The sequence below is a fragment of the Pituophis catenifer genome, unplaced genomic scaffold (assembly GCF_029215685.1).
Source record: "Pituophis catenifer annectens isolate HBS135680 unplaced genomic scaffold, rPitCat1.0.hap2 SCAF_1, whole genome shotgun sequence".
NCBI lineage: Eukaryota > Metazoa > Chordata > Lepidosauria > Squamata > Colubridae > Pituophis > Pituophis catenifer.
Window position 1 is genome coordinate 36734848 of NW_027256881.1, and position 18488 is coordinate 36753335.

The following is an 18488-nucleotide window of genomic DNA, read 5'->3' on the forward strand; positions in this document are numbered from 1 at the left end:
TATTTTGTCAAACAGCTTGCAAATCTCTCGCTTACTCATCATAGACTGTTTATTTTTTAATGATTAAATAGAATTTCAGAAGATTACTATCATTGCGCAAATGATATAGAAATTGCTTCACATAATCTGAAATAAAAATAATTGTATAAAATTTTAAAACACACTTGAACATTTTAAATTATAAATTAGATGTCTGTTCTAACTTCAGGGAATTCTACTTATTCAATCATTTGATTTGTATGGCTGCCCAATACATAAAATGAATGAATTTTAAAATGATAAAAAAAACACTTACCAAAACCAAACAGAATGGATTGGCATCTAGGAATACTTATTAATATACTACACCACCCCTTAAGGATAGACTCAACACTCTGCCTTAATACCTATAGGAGCAGCCAGGTCTTCAGTACTTTGTAAAAGGCCAATAGGGTCAGGCCTAATCAGGAGAGGTGCTTCAACAAAGAATGCACATTTCCTGGGTCACATCACATAGCAATTATTATTATTATTATTATTATTATTATTATTATTATTATTATTATTATTATTATTTTATTTCTATACCACCCTTCTCCTGAAGGACTCAGGGCGGTGTACAGCCAATTTAAAAGCATAAGACAAAACAATGATTAAAAATTAAAATAATTAAATAGACTTGGCCCGGTTTAAAACCCCGAAAATTTAAAATACCCCAATTTAAAATTATTATGTTGATAGCCTGGCCTGGCAGAACAACAGGGTCTTCAGTGCGCAGCGAAACACCCGGAGGTCGGAGATCTTACGTATTTCCGGGGGCAGTTCATTCCACAGGGCTGGGGCTCCCACAGAGAAGGCCCTCCCCCTGGGTGTCGCCAGCCGACATAACTTGACTGATGGCACCCTGAGGCGACCCTCTCTGTGGAAGCGAACTGACCGGTGGGAAGCTATTGGTGGCAGAAGTCAGTCTCGAAGGTACCCGGGTCCTGTGCCATGGAGCGCTTTAAAGGTGATGACCAACACCTTGAATCGCACCCGGAAGACCACTGGGAGCCAGTGCAGCTCGCGCAGGAGGGGTGTCACGCGGGCACAACAAGTTGCGCCCATAACCACCTGCGCGGCCGCATTCTGGACCAGTTGGAGCCTCCGAGTGCTCTTCAAGGGGAGCCCCATGTAGAGAGCATTACAATAGTCCAGCCGGGAGGTGACAAGGGTGTGAGTGACCGTGCGCAAGGCGTCCTGGTCCAGAAAGGGCTGCAACTGGCGAATCAGGCGAACCTGATAAAAGGCCCCACTGGCCACGGCCGTCATATGCTCTTCTAAAGACAGCCGTGCATCCAGGAGGACACCCAGATTGCGAGCCCTCTCTGTGGGGAGCAAAGATTCACCCCCAATAGTCAGCGATGGCACCTGCTGACTATATCGGGACGCCGGCAGCCACAGCCACTCGGTCTTGGATGGGTTGAGTCTGAGCCTGTTCTCCCCATCCAGACCCGCACGGCCTCCAGGCAGCGAGACATCACATCAAGGGCATCGTTGGGGTGGTCTGGGGTGGAGATGTACAGCTGAGTATCATCAGCGTACAGATGATACAGCAATGCTGTACAGCAATGCTTGATAGACAGGACCTGCCAACTCTGATTGGATGGGACAAGCAGAACTAATGGGAGATGGGTGGCACCACAAGTAACTCAGCTATTAACCATACACAAATACTCTCTATTTTAAATGACATCACACTGGTCTATACTTACCTGAATGCTGTGCTGTTCTTTTTTACAAATGACAAATGATTTAAAAGATATCTTAGCCAAATCCACCCTTGTGTTAAAGATGAGAACCAACTGGCTATATTGCATGCTGGGGCTTGGAGACATTGAAAGTTCAAGTTGGCAGATATCAAGAACTTCTGTTCTTAGGATCAAAGGCTTACCATGCAGCCTATTGCGTCCCCTATGTTAGCTTTGGGCAAAGCTATGTCAGTGCAATCTGGTGTCTTTATCTAATGCTCAGGCGTGGCACATCATCATTTCCTTCCCTGTTTGTCTTCGGTAATATTAGTAATGCAGAACAGAGGAATCTTTCTCACCTGATACCTTTTCACCTGATATGTATTCATCAAGTATCCTGGGAAATTTTCATTTTTAAATCTTTCTAAGATTCTACTTAAGGAAACTAATTTAAAAAGACCTGCTTCTTTATCAAAGTATTTAGGGTGCAGTCCTATACTGAGGATCTAGCTGGTAAGGGAAATATAGTATTCAACAAGACTAAGTTAATGGAACTTGAAAGGTGTGGTGCAACACAATAGCTGAACTGTTCTTGCAAAGAGGTGCCAGTGCAACAGCCAGAAAAAAAAGTGCCATATTACTCATTTAGTCCATAATCAAGCTTACTGTAAAGAGAAAGCAACATATGATAGAACTGGCTTAAATGAGGAGACAAAAATAGGGGGAGAAATCCATCTGGTATCTAAAACTTTTCAAGCTGTGGTTCAAGAACATAATCCAAGATAAATTTGTGGCATGGAATTATAACGCTCTAGTGTTGCATTACATATATCCAGAGGTGGGCTTCACATAATTTAACAATCGGTTCGCTCAGAAATGAAAATGTGCATGTGTGCCTTGCGCACATGCGTGCTACATCAAAAACACGGCAATTGTATAAGACAGGATAGCGCCGGGATGGGTGGGTTGGCCCAGCCACTGGCCATAACTAACAGTTCGCCCAAACCAGTCCAAACCGGCTGAATCCCACCCCTGCATATATCTAAGGCTTAACTGGATACAAGGATAAGCTAAATGTACCAGAATGGCACTATACTATTAGCTGATCATAAACACACAGGAACATGAGTACATTGTTAATATCTCTCTAAATACAGAACCTTCTTGATAATGATTTTTCTTGTGTGTTTTTCCCTCCATACTTTCTACAAGCTTTCCCCCCAAAGGTAATAGGATCCATCCATTATCCTACTCTATCCTAATTTCCTGCACAGGGAGATTCTCTCCTCAGTCATTCATGTCCCTGTCTTCTCCTGTTTGGACTATTGTAATGTGTTCTACATGAGACTACCCTTGAAAAACATCCAAAAGCTTCAGATGATCATGTGAGCAATTTTGGATGCGTAAAAAAAGAGTGCATGTAACACTTTTGCTCCACGAACTGTATTGAGTGCTAGTTTGTTTCCAGATCCAATTCAAGGTGTTGGTTGTGACTTACAAAGCCCTACATGGCATGGGCCCAGCCTACCTATAGAACCATCTTCATGCCATTATATTGACCTATCCAATCTGGTCAAACAGGGAGGGTATGTTGCAGACCCCATCATTTATTTAATATTTAAGATTAATATTTAAGAGATTAATATTTATATCAATATTTAAGAGCCATGGTGGCCCAGTGGTTAGAATTTAATTTAATTTAATTTAATTTCGAATTTATATACCGCCCTTCTCCCTGAGGACTCAGGGCGGTGTACAGCCAAGATAAAAAACATAGAATACAAATATTAAAACATTTAAAAATATATATAAAATTTGGCCCAAAAAATTAAAAATCGCAGACTAATTAAAAGGATTTAAAAATTTTAAAAATTTCTTCTTAAGCCAACCCGGCTTGCTGAAAGAGATAGGTTTTCAGGGAACGACGGAAGGCATTGAGGTCCTGGATTCTTCTTATCTCCGGGGGCAACTGATTCCAGAGGGTGGGAGCCCCCACAGAGAAAGCCCTCCCCCTGGGGGCCACCAGCCTACATTGTTTGGCTGATGGCACCCTGAGGAGGCCCTCTCTGTGGGAGCGCACGGGTCGATGGGAGGTCATCGGTAGCAGCAGGCGGTCTCGGAGATAGCTAGGCCCTATGCCATGGAGCGCTTTAAAGGTGATAACCAACACCTTGAAGCGCACCCGGAAAACCACCGGGAGCCAGTGCAGCTCGCGCAGGAGTGGTGTTACATGGGAGCGCCATGTTGCTCCCATCACTACCCGCGCTGCTGCATTCTGGACCAGCTGGAGCCTCCGGGTGCTCTTCAAGGGGAGCCCCATGTAGAGAGCGTTACAGTAGTCAAGGCGAGAGGTGACGAGGGCGTGAGTGACTGTGCACAGGGAATCCCGATCAAGAAAGGGCCGCAACTGGCGAATCAGGCGAACCTGATAAAAGGTCCCCCTGGTAACAGCCGTCAGATGTTCCTCCAAAGACAGCTGCCTATCCAGGAGGACTCCCAGATTGCGAGCCCCTTCAGTGGGGGCCAAAGACTCGCCCCCAATAGTCAGTGATGGAGTCAACTGACTATATCGGGATGCCGGGAGCCACAGCCACTCAGTCTTGGAAGGGTTGAGCCTGAGTCTGTTCCTCCCCATCCAGATCCGCACAGCCTCCAGGCACTGGGACATCACTTCAAGGGCATCGTTGGGGTGGCCTGGGGTGGAGATGTACAGCTGGGTATCATCAGCGTACTGGTGGTATCTCACCCCAAAGCCACGGATGATCTCGCCCAGTGGCTTCACATAAATGTTGAACAGAAGGGGCGAGAGGACCGATCCCTGCGGCACTCCACAAATGAGAGGCCTCGAGGTCGACCTCTGCCCCCCTGCCAACACAAACTGCAACCGGTCGGAGAGAAAGGAGGAGAACCACCGTAACACGGTGCCTCCCACCCCCAACTCTTCCAGCCGGTGCAGCATGATACCATGGTCGATGGTATCAAAAGCCGCTGAGAGATCTAATAGGACCAGAACAGAGGAATAACCCCTGTCCCGAGCCCTCCAGAGATCATCAACCAGCGCGACCAATGCCGTTTCCGTGCTGTGCCCAGACCTGAAACCTGACTGGAACGGATCCAGATAGGATGTTTCCTCCAGGAATTGTGGAAACTGTTGCGCGACCACACTCTCAACAACCTTCGCAATGAAGCGAAGGTTGGAGACAGGACGATAGTTAGCCAATATTGCTGGATCCAGGGACGGCTTCTTGAGGAGAGGCCTCACCACCGCCTCTTTCAGGGCAGCGGGGAAGTGACCCTCACTCAAGGAAGCATTAATAACGCCCTGGAGCCAGCCTCGTGTAACCTCCCGGGAAGCCAGTACCAACCAGGAGGGACACGGGTCCAGTAAACATGTGGCCGCACTAAGTCTCCCCAAAATCCTGTCCACATCATCGGGAGTCACAGCATCAAACTCCTCCCAGATAACATTCTCAAGACTGTTCCTCGTCACCCTGCCCTGATCTACCCAGTCAGAGTCCAAATCCCCCCGGATCTGAGCGATTTTGTCATACAGGTATTGTCCGAAATCCTCCGCCCTGCCTTCTAAGGGATCCTCCCGCACTCCCAGATGGAGCAGGGCGCGGGTCACCCTAAACAGGGCGGCCGGACGATTCCCTGATGACGCAATAGAGGCGGAAAAGTAGTTAGACTTTGCCGTCTTTATCGCCACTAGGTAGAATGAAATATTGCAGGCTAATTCTGCTGACTCAGGAATTCAATCCTGACCCACTCAAGGTTGACTCAGCCTTTCATCCTTCTGAGGTCAGTAAAAGGTGGATCCAGATTGTTGGTGGCAGTATGCTAACTATAAACCACTTAGAGAGGGCTGTAAAGCACTATGAAGTAGTATATAAGTCTAAGTGCTATTGCTATTTAAAATTCTCTGAGTAGTGGGGTACAGGAAGAGAACCTTCTCTGCCGTTACCCTGTTCCGTGGAATATTCTCCCTCTGGAGATGAGAGAGACCTTCATTCTCCTGGCCTTCCTGAAAGGAGTCAGAACATGATTCTGCAGCCTTGTGTGGGGAGCACAGAGGATCACACAGTTGTGGGGCTGGCCAGAGCCCTGAAAGCCCTCCTTTCACCTTCTAATTTTATCAGTGTTTAATCATCCTTGCTTTTTTCTAAATTTTTAAGTTTTATATATTGTTTTTATATTTTAACATTTTATTGAACACTGCCCAGATTCCCTTCCTGAAGGAGATGGGCGGTTTGGAAATGTGAAAAATAAATAAAATAATTGTGAGGGCATCTTATCCAAAGACTATATGGACCATATTCCCTGCTTCTGTATATTGGGCTCAGTTCTGTTACTTCCAAATGCCCCATTCTGTGTGCAGGTTCATTGTCTAGAAAAAGCCTTTTCCCTTTTTCTTTTTTGTTTGCTGACCATGCTCAATCTTTGGACTGTGTTTGAGGATCAAACTTCAGATATGTTTATCTTTCAAGCACAAGCTGAAAATCTACATATCAGAGGGGGCACATTCTATTGAGTAAGGTATTAATAAACAAATCAACGATAAAGAGTTGGAGCAGCAATGAAAAACCCATTTTGTGGAAGGTTGTGAACTAGTGTGTTCTGGAGCTCACTTGGAATATATCTGGTACCTTTGTATTACATATTTTAAAGAATAATTTTTAAAGCATTCAATTCATAGCAAATGACTGAGCAGACCTTACCAATCTCAGATGAACTGTAAAGAATAAAAAGTTAATATTCTCTTAACATTGATGTTTTTAAGTATGAATAATTTTTATTGCCAGATCTTCAAGAGATTGGACAATCATTTTCTGGAATGGTATAAGGTCTGTTATTTGAGGAAGGGGTTTCACTAGAAGACCTCTAAAGTCCCTTCCAACTTTGTTATTCTGTTTTTTGACATATCTTAAATTCTCATCCTCAATAGGCTGTGTGTTTTCATTCCTTTCTTTTTATATGTTGTGCTCTAAAAGATAAGGAATAAATAAAGAGATGTGAATATTTGTCTATAAAACTTCAGAGTCTTATAATAATGTGTAGGCAAGATTATTACAAATATGTTGTTGCCCGTATTGCTCCTCTGTAGACTTTATTTTTTGTTTGTTGAGACTTTTCTGTCCATAGGCTACAGTTACATAGACAGATACATAAGACAATTCACAAGGACTAAAAGCCAATGTCAAAGGGAACAGCAATCCCAACATTATGTTGAGGCATTAGGCTGGGGAAAACTGCCTATATTATTTTTGTGAAAGTAGTGGTATGTCTGAACAGGCAGTAGATACAGGTCCAATTGGCTTGCCTCATTCTTTAACTTTATCTTTCAGTTTTCATGACTTGTATTAATATTGGCATTAAATAAGCTATGAAAAAAATATATAACCTGTAATGTAGAATAAATGTAGAACCAATTACAAATGTAGGCCCTATTCCGCTCTGTGACTCCTTTCCTTAGTAGCCTTTATAGATTTGGAATAAAATTTATATTTTTAAAAAATAATCTGTTTAATTTATTGCTTCAAGTGTTCTGGAAATACTTTTTAATTTATGATGCAATAATTTTCTTATTAGAAGTAAATGGAAGAGAAAGGTTTAAATTGTGGGCTATGGTCTAGAGTACTGTGACCACAGCAGGTGTACAAAAAAAGGGTTCTTTCTGCTCTTAAACATGTCAGGCCAATCTGTATAAATGTAAAGTTTAAACTTACAACACAAAATGTTTAAATAAAGGAATTTTAAAATTGAATTATCCTCATCAAACAATTGTTGATTATAACTGTTTGGATGAAATGCTCTTCGTAGCCTTCATTACCACACTACCCTAAAATGCCAAATACATGAAGCATGTTAAGACTTGACTTGATTTCTGTTTCAAAGGGAAAGTATTTGCAAAGGAAGCAAAGAAAAGCTGAAATACACCATACCTTTCTGTATCAGAAGACAATAAACTATTTCCTGAAACCAGAAGTTCATTAGAGTCAAAGTCCAATTTGCAATAGGCTCCTCAAAGTGTACTGACTCACAGGTTATTGTAAAGCAGTTTGTGTGTGTGTCATGTCTTTAGCTTTTCTACTAGAGGTGGGTTTCAGCAGGTTTGACCAGTTGTGGAGAACCAGTAGCGGAAATTTTGAGTAGTTTGGAGAACCGGTAAATACTACCTCTGACCGGCCCCGGTCCCATCTATTCTCTGCCTCCCAAGTCCCAGCTGATCAGGAGGAAATGGGGATTTTGCAGTAACCTTCCCCTGGAGTGGGGAGAGAATGGAGATTTTACAGTATCCTTCCCCTGGAGTGGGGTGAGAATGGAGATTTTACAGTATCCTTCCCCTGCCACGCCCACCAAGCCATGCCATTCCCAAGCCACGCCCACCTCACTGGTAGTAAAAAAATTTGAAATCCACCACTGTTTTCTACTACTAACAAGAAACCTAGACTAAAAGAATGAACAATGGGGTTTATTTTTTCATAGAGTAGTGTATGAGTGGGTTGCTGAACAAATCAAAATAATAAATAAACATGTTATTCTGTGACCAATCCACTATGTAGTTTGTAATAATTAGTAGCTTCCCAACTTTTTTAGGTCTTAAAGCAAAATATTCATGAATCTTGAAAATATGAGTGCATATATACATAAACTTGAGTGCTGTTATGTTTCAGCCAGATATATCTAGATTCAGATTATGGTTCAGTCAGACAGTATCTCGACTGATATTGTAAGAAAAATACATAAATGTATGCCACCCTGACCCTCCCCCAATGGAAAAACAGAATTAATTAAAATGAAAATAAATGGAGCTATTCATTATGGGTTGTATTCAAAAATTTCTCCATGTCATTCATAAATGATTGGAGTGAATAAATTACAACTTATTATTTATTTATTTATTTATTTATTTATTTATTTATTTATTTATTTATTTGTTTGTTTGTTCGATTTATATGCCGCCCTTCTCCAGAGACTCAGGGCGTCTTACAATGCTTTAAGCAATAGCCTTCATACTTTTGTATATACCTGCTTAGTAGGGCTTTTTGACCCCCCCTAAGCGGTGTTCTATTTTATACAAAGTCAGCTTGTTGCCCCCACAAACCGGGTCCTCATTTTACCTACCTCGAAAGGATAGAAGGCTGAGTCAACCTTGAGCCTGGTGAGAATTGAACTCGCAGTAATTGCAGGCATCTGGCAGCTAAGTGACACTTTAACAGCAGTTTTAGTCCGCTGCACCACCAAGGCTCTTTAACTTTTTCCCTTTGTGATTGTGGAGAAGAGCACTATATCTAATAATCTACATTTTATATGCCCAAAGTTCCATTTCTGGCATAGGGCTATGAAAAGGCATTTGGGGAAAAAAACAAAGAACATGGGGACATAAGCTTAAACTTACCAGAGGGAAGTTCAAGAGTAATCTTAGAAAATATTACTTTACAAAAATAGTAGAAGTTTAGAACCAACTTCCAGTGGAGGTAGCAGGTCAATCATCAGTAACTGAGTTTAAATATGGTTGGGATAAACACATGTCCACCATCCAACAAAAATTTTGAAAATAACAATAAATAAAAACCCACCCACTCAAAGGGCAGACTCAATGGACCACTAGGTCTTTTGTTTTTTAGGTTTCCATGAAACCATGGAGATCAACAATGCTGCAGTGTAGAATAGTCTTTTCAACCTGATACTTTCTAAATATGTTAAATGTTGTCTGGGATGTTTGAATTATAACTCTACTGTTTTGGAAGACATCAGATTGAGAAAGGATTATATAGAAAATGTCGAGCTAAGGTATAAGACAGTTTATGACGCTTCCTGTAGTTAGAAGGGTTCACTTCCTGCTACATTGTCAACAATGTCCTTCAAATGAGAAGTTTGAACGCCTATTAAAAATTGCTGAGTGTGATTTACTCCCGTTTATACTTCTGTTCATCCTAGTCATTCTCCCAACTGTGGGATATCTTATGGCAGTGATGGCTAACCATTTTGCCGTCGCGTGCCAAAAGCGGGAGAGAGCAGGGTGTCATGCGTGCGTGTGCCCACACCCATAATTCAATGTGCCCCGCCCCCACGTGCATGCACGCATGACGCCCTCCACTCCCCCCGCTTTTGGCACACAATGGCATGGTGTGCCAGGTAGGCCCATTTTTCACCCTCCCCAGGCTCCAGAGGCTTTCTTGGAGCCTGAGGAGGGCAAGAATGGCCTTCCCTATCCCCCCGGAGGCCGGAAACGGCCCGTTTCCCAACTTCTGGTGTGACCGGAAGGCCCAAAAATCAGCTGGCCGGTGCTCGCATGCGTACTGGAGCTGAGCTAAGGCAATGCTCGCGTGCCCACAGATATGGCTCTGCGTGCCACCTGTGGCATGCGTGCCATAGGTTCACCACCACAGTCTTATGGCCTTTAAGAAATTTATACATGGTAGAACTATTTTTCTACAATACAATAGATGAATCCTTGGAATTTCTGATACCACCAATATCATAGAACTTGCCTGTTGAAATGGTTCTTTTAAGCAGTATATGAAACAAACTCTGTAGATCGTGATGTATGTTTACCAAGAACTGAGTCACCCCTTCTATGGCTCAAACTGGTGATAGCCTGTAAGATAGGTATGTTTGTTTTCTAAATAGCAAGCCAAATAAAAGGACTGATCTGTTTATACTAGATTACTGATATATTTTATGTAAAATATTAGGCTTATTAGATAGCAGCATTTAAGCTTACATTTAAGCAGCATTTGAGGTAAAAAAAGAAGGACATGGCCAGGAAAACAATAACAAGACCAGGTGTTGCCAAAAATCAATTCCCATCTCCCTTCTGAATAAGCTAACAACCACAGCAACAGGAATTCCCTCAAGAAGATAAAGGCAGCAAAAGAAAAAAAATTATGGGAATACAATTCACAGCTCAGGTTGAAACAGTGGTACTGAATTATACATTGTCTATAGACTAATAGCAGATTAAAAATTAAAAATCAATTAACCAAAATAATTCTCGCTGATTTCCAGAATAAAGTTCTGCATTCTAAAGAATGAGCAATCAGGTATAGAGAAATGCACATAATATAGAATTTTTACCTGTATTTATATATAATTAGAAAAGATTCATATAATAATTCTAAAGTATATTTCTTTTTTATAATATGTACAGGTATTGTTCAATAAAACAAGATAAATTATTTTGTTCTGTGTGAATGGAGTGCCATCTCTGACATGATTCAAGCCTATGTTTGTTTTAGAAACTTGTATTTAAAATAATGTTTAATGTTTAAAATAATATAGACCTTTGATTGCTATGCTCCATCAAGTCAGTGTCAACTCATAGCAACTACATAGATTTTCTCCATTTTCTTTTATCTTCTCCAGAAATTTTGTTTTTTCTTTATCTCATCCAAAATAAGTGCAAAATAAGCAAAACAACTTTTGACTCTTCTTTTCAAGTTCACTATTATGTTGAATAAATAACCTCTAATAAAAGCTTTACTTGCATCCAAACTATTTTTAAATTGGTGCCTTTACTAAATTATACTCAAAACATTATTTTAATTTCTTTTTAGAATCCTCCACTATTGCTTCTTTCCGTTACAACTTTCTTTTAGTCTTCATTTAAAAGAAATAGATTTTCTTTTATAAATCAAACTCCATCAGATTATGATCTGAAAAAGTATTTGGTCATCTCTACTTTAGAAACCTTAGTTCTTTAAAATCCAAATCATGTCTATTCTTGAAAAGTACCAATGTATCAATTGAAAAGTATCAAAAGTATCAACGAATATCAATCAAAAGGATCAAGTCTTTTTGAAAAATAGGTATACTCTCTTCAATTAGCATTTTCTGTGTTGATATATCAATCAACCCTAAACTTTCCAACAACCCAAAGAATAGAACACAGAATAAGAGGGACCTTGAAGGTTTTCTAGTCCAACGCCCTGCTCAAGCAGGAAATCCTATGACATTCTGAAAAAATGGCTGTCCAATCTCTTAAAAATCTCCAGTGATGGAGTATCTACTGTCAGGGATGCTCAGCCTGCTCTCGAATTGCACCCACAACATCTGGAGGCAAGTTGTTCCACTCGTTAATTGTTCTGTCAGGAATTTTTTTCTTAGTTCTAGGTTGGATCTCTCTATGACAAGTTTTCATCTATTCTTGTCTTCTTCTGGTGCTTTGGAGAATAGTTGACCTTCCCTCTTTTCTGTGACAGTCCCTCAAATAATGGAAGACTGGTATCATGTCACCCCCTAGTCCTAGACATACCTAGTTCCTGCAACTGTTCATGTTTTAGCCTCCAGCCCCCTAATCTTTTTTGTTGTTCTTCTCTGCATTCTTTCATCTTTTATTATATTGTGGTGACTAAAACTGACACAATATTCCAAATGGGGTCTTACCAAAGCAATACAAAGTGATACTAACACTTCATGTGACCTTAATACTACCTCTCTGTTGATGCAGCCTAGGACTCCATTGGCTTTTTTGGCAGTTGTAGCACACTACTGGCTCATAATTTACCGTATTTTTTCGGTGTATAAGACGCACCTTTTTACCCCCAAAAAGGGGGTGAAAATCTGGGTGTGTCTTATACGCCAAATGTAGCCCCACCCACCCGCCAGACCCCACCCTTCGGCCATTTTCAGGCTTTAAAGGACTTTCAGGTGGCAGGGAACCAAAGGGAGCAGGCGCTTGCCTGTTGTGGGCTGGCAAAGGCCTTCAGGTTGAGCGCCAATGCAGACTGGCCCCTGGCCCCAACCCCTCCAGTGCTCAGCCGAGCTTTGCTTTGGCACAGGTCAGGCTCCCTGGGTGCCTTCGGACAATGCAGAGCTCACCTTCGGCCTTGGAGCCGCGGCCTCAGCAGCTCGAGCGAGCCGAGGAGCCAGCTGGGTCGAGGATCCGTGGGAGGACAGCTCCTGGGCCCTGCTGGGACACTTCTTTCCCGGCAGCGGCACCCCACGAGGCCCTGAGCGGAGCCGCCCCGCCCGCGCCTCGCCTTGAAGGAGTGCTGCCTGCCCACTGCAGCCAGAGCAGCGCGCCCAGCATGCGGAAGGCGGCCTGGACCGAGAGTCCCAGGTAGGACAGGGCAGAGGGCGGCCTCCAGTCCAGGCACGCATCGCTCCAGCGCTGCCACTCCCAAAGAGCCCCGCAACTCGGTTCGGCGCTGCCCGCCCTGCCCAGGAGAGCCCGCGCGGCAGGGCATTCGCCTTCCGGGTGGGCGGCAGGAGGGCTGGCCAGCCGGCAGGGAGAGCTGCCCAAGGTCGGGCCTGATCCGCCCGGTGCCTCTGTCACTGCGAAGGACCCACCGGGTGGGGGTCCCAGCTTCCTGGGGGCGGCCGTGCAGGTGCGGAGTTGGGCGGGGGGGATTGATTGATGCAAGAGCCGCACATCTCCTCCCCTGAGGACCAGAGATGCCCCCCCTCGGTGCCTGGGATGGGGGGCAGCAGGGCCCAGGAACTTCTCCATAAAGCGCCTGCTAAACTTTCTGCAAAAGGCCGGGGGGGGGGGCAAGACTACCTCGATCCTTACCAATCTGGTTTCAGGCGTGGTCACAGCATGGAAATGGCATTGGTCGCTCTAGTAAATGATCTCTGGCAGGCCAGGGATGGGGATTGCTCCTCCATCCTGGTCCTTCTTGACCTCTCAGCGGCTTTCGATACCATCGACCATGGTATCCTACTGCAGCGGCTCAGAGAGATAGGGATAGGAGGCACTCTTTTGCAGTGGTTCTCCTCCTACCTCTCTGGTTGCTTGCAGTCTGCTTGGGCGGGGGGTCAGGGATCCTCCTAGAGGCCCCTCACTTGTGGGGTGCCTCAGGGATCGGTTCTCTCTTTAACATCTATATGAAACCGCTGGGTGAGATCATTTGTGATTTTGGGGTGAGGTATCATCAATATGCTGATGATACCCAGCTTTACCTCTCCACCTCTGACCACCCTAGTGATGCCCTTTTCGTGATGTCCCATTGCCTGGAAGCGGTGCGGGTTTGGATGGGGAAGAACAGACTCAGACTCAACCCTTCCAAGACTGAGTGGCTGTGGATGCCGGCATCTCGGGATCTGGAGGTTCCAACTTTAATGATCCGGGGGGGGGAGACTCTTACTCCCTCCGATAGGGTTCGCAATCTGGGCGTCCTCCTGGATTCTCGGCTGTCTTTGGATGACCATCTGATAGCCATAACCAGGGGGGCCTTTGCACAGGTGTGTCTTGTGCACCAGTTGTGCCCTTTTCTAGACCGGGATGCCCTCGCCACGGTCACTCACGCCCTCGTTACCTCTAGGTTGGACTACTGTAACACTCTCTACATGGGGCTGCCCTTGGGATGCATCCGGAGGCTCCAGCTAGTCCAGAATGCGGCCGCGCGGGTAATTATGGGGGCTTCTCGATACTCCCGTGTAACACCTCTCCTGCACAAGCTGCACTGGCTGCCGGTGGCATTCCGGATTCGTTTCAAGGTGCTGGTGCTTACCTATAAAGCCCTTCATGGCTTAGGCCCAGGGTACTTGCAGGACCATCTCCAGCTTCTCTCCCACTGTCCCGTGCGCTCTCACAGAGTAGGCCTCCTCAGGGTGCTTTCAGCCAAACAATGTTGGCTGACGGCCCCCAGGAGGAGAGCGTTCTCTGTGGGAGCCCCAACCCTCTGGAATGATTTGCCCACTGAGCTCAGGACAGCCCCCGACCTCCTTTCCTTCCGTCGTGAGTTGAAGACGTGGCTCTTTTGTCAACTTAACTGATCCGTTATGGGTGTACATTGTTATAATTTTAAATTGTTTTAATTGTGTTGTTGATTTTAATTTTATTGTGATTTGTATTGGATATTGTTTTTGTAAGCCGCCCTGAGTCCCTCGGGAGAATGGCGGCATATAAATCGCAATAATAAAATAAATAAATAAAATAAATAAACTCTGCCCTGCCTCCGCCAGACTTTCGGGCTTGGCGGCCGGACCGGTCTGGCCTGCGAGATGTTCTCTCGATTCCCCCACCCCAGATCGTCCCGAAGAGAGTTGTTCCTCAGGCTGTGCTCTGTTCCTCCCCCCAGAGCAATGTGAGGGGTCTTTTTGGGGGAAAGTGAGTAGTCCCTGAACCTCTCGCTTGCAGGAGGAGGAGGAGGGTGGCGCCACCTTAAATGCTGGTAGGCAGAGGTAGAATACTTTTTTCCTTGTTTTCCTCCCCCCAAATTAAGGTGCGTCTTATACTCCGGTGCATCTTATACACTGAAAAATACGGTAAGTGGTTGTTCACTAGGACTCCAAGATCCCTCTCACAGTCAACTGCTGTTGAACCATGTAGCACCTGCTCTAATACCTGTGCATTTGGATTTGGTTTTTCTTGCCTAAGTGTAAAACCTTCCTTTTCTCCCCATTGAGTTGCATTTTATTGGCTAGGGCTCAATGTTTAAATCTTCTATAGTGTTGGCTATTCCCCTACAGCTTGGTGTCATCTGTAAATTTGATGAGTTCTCCTTCTATCCCTTCATCTTTTGGTAATTTACCGAGTTATTTTAATGTTTTTCTCAGAAATTCTATCCTGTTCTGGGATCACTCCATTCCAATCCTCCATCAAACACTGATTTCCATAGGAGAAACCTATTAATTTTTCCACAAGCCCTTTGTAAAACAGTATTTTATTCTAATTTGAGACACAAATACCCAATGTCAAAGTTTTAATGCAAATCAACTTCCATCCCAAGAAATCTACTATGCTCACCTGTTAGTACAAGTTCTGGTTTTAGCTGGAGATTTATATACAAAATAACTCATTTTGTTTCTGCTGACATTAATTCTAATTATTTTGTGACCAAACCAGCTATTTTCACATTTTGTCCTCTTCCAAAATGATAGAAAAGAAGTACTTTTAAGGACATGTGAAAGCCAACCCAGCTAAGAACCAAGGTGAAAATGTGCTGCTGCTCAAAATTAGTTAATTGAGGGTTTTTTCCTTTCAGAAAACTGAAATCATATAGAACTGTCATTCTCATGAAGTGGTTAGAGGTAAATCCAGCTGGGTTACCTTGAGCCAGACATATACATTCATCCCTAGAAAGCAGACAATGGTAAACCACTTCTGAAATTCTGCAAAGAAAACTACAGGGACTAGTTAGCAATGACTCACAGACCAGCGCATAGAAACTATTTGTAAGCTGGTTCATTCTTGCACAACCATTTTTCTCTCCTGTATTCATCATTTACAGCGCAATCTTAGTTATGTTTTGTCAGATTTTTTATGAAGGAGCTTTTAAGGCAGCATATATAATACAGGTAGTCAACTTACAGCATCTGGAGGCAAAAATTTATGTTGCTAAGCAAGACATTTGTTATGTGAGTTTTATGGCCTTTCTTGACGAAGTTAAGTGAATGCAGTTGGTAAGTTAGTGACACGGTTGTTAAGTGAATCTGGCTTCCCCATTGACTTTGCTTGATAGAAGGTTGCAAAAGGTGATCGCATGATCATGTGACCATGGGGAGGCCACAATGGTCATGTGAAAAATTGTTATCACTTTTTTCAGTGATGTTTTAACTTTGAACTGTCACTAAAGGAACTATCATAAGTCAAGGACTACTTGTACCTCCTCCACTTTTTTCTCTAGTCAGAAGTATGTCCAGTTGAGTTAATGGGCAGTTCAGATATCTGCACACGAAGTATATTTTTGTAAATGACTGGGTAACTTGCATGATTGTTTTGGTAGTACAATACTTCTTTTTTCAAACCAATGACCTTTCAATATAGTAATTTGTATTATCTTCTACTAGCATTTAGAAGTCATCAGGTTGAGGATTGCTGAAATAGAGAAATATATCTATAGGATGCAGACTTTACAGTAACATTTTTTCAGAGGAGTCACTATGTACTGCTACAATAAATGCCTGATGAATATAATCAACATTTGTTTTTGTTTTGGGGTTTGCGTTAAAAGTACTGTGAAAGTAGCTCTGTTAAACATCACAAGAGAAAAGGCAGTGTGCCAAATCACTTAAGATGCTTCTTGCTATTCAGCAGCTCCAAGATAGATGCATCCATTGCTTTTTCTTTTATTCACATAGCACTGAAGACTTAAATGCATTAGTTTTGATAACACAGGGCATTTATGGATATCTTGTGCATATATGTAAGTCATCACACCCACTGCCCAGCAATAAAATGTTCTGTTCTCAGAATTAGCACAGAATTTATTGAAAACAGATTGATCTCACATTTTTGTTTTTGCTACACATCTAAAGAAAAATACTAGACCCAGTTTGATGTAACTATTAAGGTGATGGTCTAGAAATCAAGAGATTCTGTTTTAGGCCTCTCTTAGATATGAAAACCAGTTGGGGGTTTTGGGGCCCATCATTCTCCTTCAGATCAGGTGGTTGTGAGGAAAATAGGTGGGAACATTGTTGTATGTTTGGTCTCTAGTCAACAAACACATGCACACAGAGATCCAGAGTCACCTTATTAGGAGATAGGCAGCACATAAAATAAATAATACCTGAAACAACTTTCATGGGCTCTCAAAAGTTGATACTAAAAGCCGAGCTCATTTCCTTTCATTAGTGCATCCCATGCTTTTCAGTTTTTCAAAACTGTACTGAAATGGGATTCTTGTCTTATCAATTTAAACATTAGTTAAACCCAAGTAATTGAAGTTTTGTTTTTAAATTCTCCATTGGGGAGCACTGTTAATACTTCTTAAAATAGATTACATTTTAAGAAAATGCATATTCTTTTGTGAAGCTTATTTATACTTTGGTGCCTGATAGTTTTAAGATTGCTGTGTGCAAAAACTCCACCTTTTCAAACGGTAATGTTTGGTTTTGGGGTGGAGATCTACCGTGAGTCACTAAGTCCAGCTGGACTTTCCAAGAACATGAAACAGATAACTCCTTAGTGCCACACGCTGAGTTACTGCTGTTATAGCCAGGTAAGATAAACCACTTGTGAATTTCAAAAGATACATATACTCAGAAATACTATTTGGGTTTTGATATAAACTAATCAAGTTAAAATATTTTTATACATTTGGTTTCTCCATCCACATATGGGTGAATCTTTAAATTTTGTTCAAATTCTGCTAACATGCCCACCAATTGAAATAGCAGTTTTAGGATTTCCTTAATAATTTCCCAGCTAAGCTTTTGAAACCAAATTCTACATTTAAAAAATTGTAACACATAAGCAAAACCTAAAGAAGAGTTCTGGTGGATTTCTAAAACCCACCAGATAGTGTAAAAGCAAAAATGTACACTATTTCTTCCAAATATTTCTTATTTAGAGTACATCTCTTGGATCTTGGATATTCTGAATAATAACAAATTTATTTCACAATCTTTCTATCTGATTGAATCAGTGTCAAAAGTAGATTATGCAGCAATATGAGAGAAAATACGTACATTTATTCCTGGCAACTTTAATATTTACTTACTAAAAAAATACACTTCTCATTCTGCGTATGTTTCCTAATAGCAAAGTTTGAAAAAAATAATATAACAGATTCCTATCTAGGCCAAATTAGATATGTAAACTCTAAATAGGCAGTTTAATGAGTAAATTCTAGGGAATTTGCATGTTAGTCAACATGATTCTCAAGCCTGCAGGGTGCATTTGCCAGAAAATGATTTCCCCCTGAATTATGCTGCATTAAAACAAAAAAATAACCTTGATAAGAAAAAGAACTAGAAATTGATTTTTTTTTTCTTTTTTGCATGAAAACATTGCAAGTTTAGTTCTGAAATTGGAAAACATTCTGTTGGGCTATGTTCTCAGAAGTAGCCTGTTCCCAAAGAGTGAATTTATATATTAAAGCATTA